The sequence below is a fragment of the Equus caballus genome, chromosome 22, assembly GCF_041296265.1.
Source record: "Equus caballus isolate H_3958 breed thoroughbred chromosome 22, TB-T2T, whole genome shotgun sequence".
Taxonomy (NCBI): domain Eukaryota; kingdom Metazoa; phylum Chordata; class Mammalia; order Perissodactyla; family Equidae; genus Equus; species Equus caballus.
Window position 1 is genome coordinate 13,185,019 of NC_091705.1, and position 7,999 is coordinate 13,193,017.

Below are 7,999 nucleotides of genomic sequence, written 5' to 3' on the forward strand. Positions count from 1 at the left end.
TCTTTCAGCTCCCAGGTTCTAAAGGAGCAGTTTGTCTGCACAATGAAAGAAAAGGCATGAGCTGAGTAGGGTAAAGATGAATCCCACCGATGGCCCCTCTTTTCCCTCTACTTCCCACCCTAGTCTCACTGATGGTTTAAGAAAGAAGGCAGTTGCTGCAGACTGCACTAGGAAATAGAATCCTTTCAGCCTCCAGGCAATCCTTCTTTCAGGAAAGGTCAAGGTCAGGAACCGAGAACATCAAAGTGGAGGAAGGTCTTTGGGGTAAAGAAAGAGATCCCATTCCTGTGAAGAATAAAGAGGAGGGAAGTCAGAACCCTTATTTTGTTGTTTTCTCATAAGAAACACATTGCAGATTTTCCCAGAAGTGGGACTGACTTTATTTTCTCCTAATTTGTATTATTTGAAATTTCTTTATCTTTGTTATTGAGGTATATACATTAATATAGGAAGTAAACCTCTGAGCATCTTTATAAACATTTGTACTCATTATTTTGGAACTCTTCAAACACCAAAATAAGGTCATTCAAACTCAGAGATTTCCTTCTTTCTGAAATAAAATAAATGCATCCCAAAACATCATTTTTAACTATCTGATCTAGTAGTGTGCTTGAGTTGGATATATAACTGACTACAGTCTTTAAACTTTGTTGAGATTTTTAGTGATAGGATGGATGGAGAATAAACCCCTCTGGTTCTGTAATACTGGTTAGAATTTAGTATGGAAGAAGGAATTATTTGAAAATATGGTCTAATAATCTCATAAGGTCTCCTGCCAAATTTCTTAACAGTGAGACTGTTTTTGATAATGATCAAGCCCTGGGTACCATGTGTTCAGAACATTCAGTATTTTATTTCTCTATAGAGTTTTTTCTTGGCAAACTATCCTTTTGATCTTTTTCTAGCAATGAGGGAGGAAAGTTTTTTGATTTGGATTTGTCTGTCTGATGCTTTATTTCAGAAACTTCTTGGATTCCTGGGGAGATATTGGTTTATTATACAGCTATTATTTAGAATTCTAATGATTTCTTCCTTAGAATTATGATGAATATAGCTAGCATTGATGTCACACTAGTATATAACCTTTTGGGTTTGATAGAGCAAGTATATTTATTGTGATGTTGCATTTAAGTAGGCTTATTTATATACAGGAGACTATATTAAAACCAAATTCTTTTGGAACCACCATCGTTTTGTATTGTCGTATGTGTTAACTCTTGAAGTGACCCCTATATGGATGTCTAAGACCTATGCTCTCTAGTGTTCGGAGGAAGATCATCTCAAAACTCTTTGTGGTATACTCAGAGAGCAACTGAGGACAGGCCAGAGTATATGGTAATCAGGATTTCAGTTGTTAATTTTCAACATCATTAGGAATTGCCATTGGTGGAAGAAGGCAGTGTTGGGTCCATGGGTCCATGGGGGCCTCTTTATCCCACTTCCTCACGATTTTAGATCATTTTTGTAATTTGCCATTTTGAGTAACTAGTTATTAGGTAGTCAAAGAGAAAATTTACCAAGTTTTATAAGATCCCAGAACAAGCAATATGTTGAGGACCCAAAGGAGAGCATTCAGAAAGAAAAAGTCAGTTATTGAGAGATAGAGGTGAGAGAGAGAAATTTTTTCACTGGCTCTGTATCCTTATATAAGTTAAGCAACTTCTCTTGTGTCTTCATTTCCTCTGCTTGCTTCGTGTGGCAGCCATGACAATGAGCCTCTCAGATTTCTGGCTGTGTTCAATGAGACCTCTCCTGGGCTGCTCCCTGTCGGTGAGTGAGAACAGCTGAGATATTAAGGGAAGCCCCTTCCAGGAAGACGCAGGGATCCTCTTAATGGATGATGTAGTTTGAAGGCTCTGTGGTAGACAGAATAATGGCCCCTTCCAAAGATGTCCACATGCTAATCATCAGAGCCTGTGAATATGCTACCATATATGGCAAGAGGAATTTTGCAGATGTGATTAAGTTAAGGATATTGAGATAAGAAGGAAGATTATCCTGGTGTGCCCAATGTAATCATGAGGGTCCTTAAAAAGGAGATAGGATAAGAGAACATAAGTCAGAGATGGTGGTGGAGAGGGATGGATTTGAAGATGGTATGCTACTGGCCTGAAACATGGAGAGCCACAAACCAAGGAATATGGGTGGCCTCTAGAAGCTGGAAAAGACAAGGAATTGAATTCTCTCCTACATCCTCCAGAAGAAATGCAACTCTGCAATAACTTGATTTTAGGACTTCTGACCTTTAGAACTGTAAGATAATACATTTGTGTTATTTTAAGCCACAAAATTTGTGGTGATTTGTTAAAGCAACAATAGAGATCCAATACAGACTCCCCTACTGGCCTTGAGATAATGCTTAGAATGGCCACTGCATACAAAGACCCTTCCACTAACTCTTCATTTCTTCCCCTTCTCCTTTACCTTGGGTCTGATGGCACTCTCAGCCTCCTCTGACCCCTAATTTTCCTTCACAGGAATTTCCCCTAATAAATCTCCTGTACATTTAATCCCATTTTGGTGTCCGCTTAGAGGACCTGGACTAATTCACTTTATAAACTTGATTTGACGATTAAAAGTATGTAAAGTGCCTACCACATGGTTTAAGTTTTCAAAACTATTAGCTATTGTGATTACTAGTTACAGAAGCATCAATAATACAGGGAAAAATGTAGTTAAGCTGTTTCTTGGATAAAATCTTGGAAAGCCTCATAGTTTACTTGCTTAAACTCAAGCAATTAAATTTTCTCCAGTTATTTTGGTCCCTCACACTACCTCATTTCAGTAGTTAGCATGTCCAGTCCAGAATGAGAGTAAACTCTAACGTCATTCAGAGTTAATGCGATGGTTGTTCAGAGCTGCTCTGGATAGATTGGCAGGTCTAGTTTTGGGGCTCAGAGTTAGGAAGCCCATTGTTTCTAAACATCTAGGTCATTTCCTTTAGTCTGCTTTTATCCAGCAAGATCCATCTGCTTCAGTTCTTGATACCTCTATAGTCAGCTCCAAACTCAGGCAAGGAAGAGATGTTTGAGTGGGTGTTAGAGGAAAATAATAAAGTTCTTGTATGCTGTTGTCTCATGAGTTCCACTTAGTCAGTGTAATTGCTAAATATAACAGAAGCATCATCCCAAATCAGCACTGAAGTAGTCAATAAATGCTATTGGAAAAATTGCTTATATATATGAAAAGACATGAAATTAGTTCACACCATACACAAAAATTAATTTCAGCTAGATCAGATGCCTTAAATGTAAAAAACAAAACTCTAATAAATTTAGAAGAAAATATGGGTAAATATTTTTATGAAATCAGACTGAGGATTTCTTATTCACGACATTAAAAATATAGAATTTGAATTAACATCTTGATAGATACATTATAATTTATTGGTAGATTGCAAATGCCTCCTATCTTGGCGTAACTCCCCTTTGCAGTGTTATGTTGATACTTTGCTCATCAAGAGGCTGTGGCTTTACTATCTTGAATCTAGGCTGGCCTTGTGGGTTTCTTTGAGCAATAAAAGCAAATGGGACTGACATTGATGACTTTCAGGCTGAGGCCTCGAAAGACATGAAGCTTGTAACTCCACTCTTTTGGAATCAAGCTGTCATGTGAGGAAGGCTGAGCTAGGCGTGGGGAGAGACCATGTGGAAGGGAATCAAGGTGCCCCATCCAGAAGTCCCAGCCAACTGCTAGACATGTGAGTGAGGCCATTTGGGACCAGCTGTTCCCCAGTAGACCTGCCAAATGGTCACAAACACAAGTGAGACCAGCCAAAACCACAAAGAGAGATGAGCCCTGCCCAAATTGTCAGTCCACAGAATTTTAGCAAACAAATGATTGTGGTTTCATGCTACTGAATTTTGGGGTGATTTGTTATGGGTTATTTGTATAAAACTGTTACAATAAATAAAAACTTCTATGCTTCATAGCCACTCTATGCAAAGTAAAAGATAAGCCACAGAGTAAGATAATACTTAAATGAATATAAGTTGTCAAAGACTTATTACCAAAGATACATAAAAATTTTGACGACTCCATAGGGAAAAGATGGAACAAATTAAGCATTAGGGAAGGATATGAACAAGCAATTCAGAGGCAAGGAAAAAGTATTGTCCAGTAAATATATGAAAAGGTGCCCAATTTTAGATGTAATCTAGGAAATTAAAATTAAAACAGAAATGAAAAACAATTTCATACCAATCAGTACAGTAAAAAGTAGAGTATGACAAATTTTAGTAATAAGATGGAGTAATGAGACTCTCTTACGCTAATTGTGGTAGGATAAATGGGTACCATCACTTTAGAAAACTTTGGCAATAAAGTAAAATGGACATGTTCTAGAAAGTCTATTGCCAATGAGCACGATGTAAGAAATATTATTAATGCATTATCTACAAAAAGCAGAAAATGGAAACAACCTCAATGTGTTCATCAAGAGAATGACTCTCATGATGAAACACTACACAGAAGTGGAAATGAGTGAAAGAGTGCTAGGTCTAGTGATGTGAAAAAAAATCAATGTGTAAGGAAAATAATATATGTATATGCCGCTTACTTTTAAAAGCATAAAATAGAATTCTGTGTTATTTATCGATACATATGTAGGTAGAAAAATTATTGAAAAGTGAGAAGGAACGGTAATAGGATAAGGTAGTAGTTGCTTTAGAGGAAGGAACACATACAGGAATAATGGGATGAGGGGTGAATATTTAATGCTTTATAGCTTAAGTTGGTGGGTACACAAGGGTCCATCAACTTATTCTTTGTAAGTTCTGTCTCCCTGAGTTATGTAATAATTAAAAGTATCAAAAAACAAGCAACCCAAGTCAAAAACAAAGATTTGCCTTAGTTTCCTGAAAAGCTACTGATACCCAAGTTGCTGTGGAGATACGGTATTGAAACTCCTGCCAACTTTCAAGTCCACTGATCTCAGGCCTAATCAGGCATCTTCCTAATTACCCCTCTGTAAGATCCACCCTGATCCCAAGACAGGGGAACCATTTAAAATCTTTAATAGAGTCAAGAATCAAGTGGATTTTTGAAAAGTTATTGACACATTTAACTCACTTGACCTTGGCCCAGGAAACCACTTCCTTGACTTTTATTTGTTGCTGTGTGAATATAAATATGCAGGAAAATAGTTTAAAGATGTTTATTTCTATGACTGACTGACATAACTAAGAACTGTGAATTCTGACAGTGTAGAAAACATGTCTGTCTTTTCTATTTTCCACACCAATAAAAAAAAGCAATCAAAATTTTTCACCTGAAGATGAGCAAGAGATCTCATAAAGAAAGAAGATGGAGCATTTGATGTAAATACACGAGATTATCTTTCATGCATTTTCAAGCAGTGTCAAAGACATAGATTTTCATAAATTAGAGCAGCTCTCTGATTTTAAGCAAGCATTCTTATGCAAGGCGACAGAGACTTGGGGAGGGAGAGAGGAATGCATTTGATGGGCAGATGCTGACTTGGCAACTCATGTAACTAGGCTATTATTAATGGAATGGGGAATGAGAGAGACTCTGGGATTTCAGAACATGGAGGATGAGTATGGTAAGGGAGTGAAGGAAGCAAATAGGAGAAGAGAAAGTTGAAAAACAATGGTGTAAGTTTCTGCTGAATTCTGGCCTCATTTTGATCCCACGAGTAAATGGTGGCACAAACTTCTTTCTTCTTGAGGCAGGGCGGCTGGGTTCAACCCTGCATCAGACAATCATTGGCTGTAGGCTGCTTCTTGGAGGCATGGGTAGGGGAGGGTAATATCCCAGGAGAGGCAACTCCCATCAGATGAAGGCAGTTCTCTAAAAAGGGGGCAGCTGCAGGTTTGGCAAACAACACACAGCAGCTGTAGGATAGGCGTACCTGCGGGTGAAGGAGATCTGAGCAGGCCACCATGGGCATCCCATATGATCTGAGAAATCAGTTGACTTCCCTCCCCTCTCCCCCTGGAATCTCACCATAGGTGGTGAAAAGCTCAGGACCCTCTCAAAGACTAATATCCGACTCTCATATTTTCTTTTCTCAATTTTCATTCCTCCTGCAACGATTTCCATTAAATCTAGCCCAGGAAATTACTTTGACATTCTTGTGCATTCCTCTGTATGCTGCAGCTTACAGTATAAATGTTATGTCTTCCAGCCTCCTTGGCTCTTAGTATTCAAAACCAGGCTTTTGATTCAGTCTCTTTTTCTCTCAAAAACGTGGCTGTTGCAATCAAATGTCTTCACTTCCAATACTATAATCTCCACAATCCACTAAAAAAAGTTCTAGTCAGAAGCTCATTTGATTTTTCAAAAACTCAACTCTGTCTTTGCTGTCATTCTCAGGCAATAAATACCATTTCTTGAATGAGTGATGAGCCATGAATAGGTATCTGAAAAGATGGGATCAAACAGTCAACAGTGATTTTTTTCTGGAAAGTGATTTGCATGATGAAAAAAATTGAGTTTTAATTGTTACACTTTGGTATTGTCTGAATGAATTTACAATGAGTACAATTGAAAAGAAAAGATTTGGGGAAAAGCGAAAGCATGGGGATTTCCAGAAGACCTGCAGTCATGAGAAACTTGGTACAAAGGATATCCTGGGCCATATGAGTTCAGTGTCACAGTTGCAATGAGATCTTGTGGTTACTCCATGCCAACTTGTGTGACTTGACAGCTATTTACGATCCCCTAAACCTAAAGATGGATGTGGCATGGAAAGGAAAAAGCTGGAGAATGCACAGTCTAGACTGTAGGCAAGTGGCAGGATTTATGGTCAGCAGGAGTTGATGCCACAAGGCCATTCCCCAAAGCCAGACTGTACCAGGTAGAAAAACAACTCCTCAGAGGCTACTGATGACCTATAGGAGAGCATAGGGACCATAGGACAATCCACAAGATTTCAACTGAACTACAGCTAGAATCTTATCCTATACTGAGAAGGTCTTATAAAGCAGAGAGGGGTGAAACAATTGTAGGGACCGTGGACTTTAAATTCATCAAATATTTCTACAGAATAGACTGAAGACTTTCTTTAAATAAGGAAATAGATTACCATGAAATGGCAAGTCTCTGCATTCTTGCCATAAGTAAACATTGGAATTACAGAATAAATGCAATCAGTTATAGGAAGTGAAGGATGTGATACTTTCATATTGATTGTTAAAATTGCAGCTTTGCTGTAAGGAGAGACATCCCAGATTGCCAGTTCCTAATGGAGAGTGTTCACTTTTTTCTAGCTTTATTGAGACATTATCAGCATATAACATATGTTAGTTTAAGATGTACAGTATGATGATTTGATACATATACATTGAGAAATGATTACCACAATAAGATTAGTTAACGCCTTCATCCCTTTATATAATTACCATTTGTGTGTGTGTGTGGTGTGTTTAAAAAGACCTACTCTCTTAACAGCTTTCAAGTGTATAATACAATATGGTTAATTATAGTCACCATGCTGTACATTAGATCCCCAGAACTTACTCATCTTATAGCTGAAAGTTTTGCACCCTTTGATCAACCTCTCACCATTTTCCCTACCCTGCAGCCCTGGCAACCACCATTCTACTTTGCATTTCTATGAGTTAAGCTTTTTTAGATTGCACATGTGAGAACACACAGTATTTGTCTTTCTCTGTCTGACTTATTTCACTTGGCATAATGCCATCAGGATCCATCCATGTTGTTGCAAAAGGCAGGGTTCCTTCTTTTTTGTGGCTGAATAATATTCCATTATATATATACATATACATACGACATTTTCTTTATCTATTCACATCAGTGGATACTTACATTGTTATCTTGGCTATTGTGAATAATGCTGCAGTGAACATGGGGTACAGGTGCCTCTTCAAGATAGTGATTTAATTTCCTTTGGATATATACCCAGAAGTGGAATTGCTGGATCATATGGTAGTTCTATTTTTAATTTTTTGAGGAAACTTCATACTGTTTTTCGTAATGGCTGTACCAATTTACATTCCCAACAACAGTGCCCAAG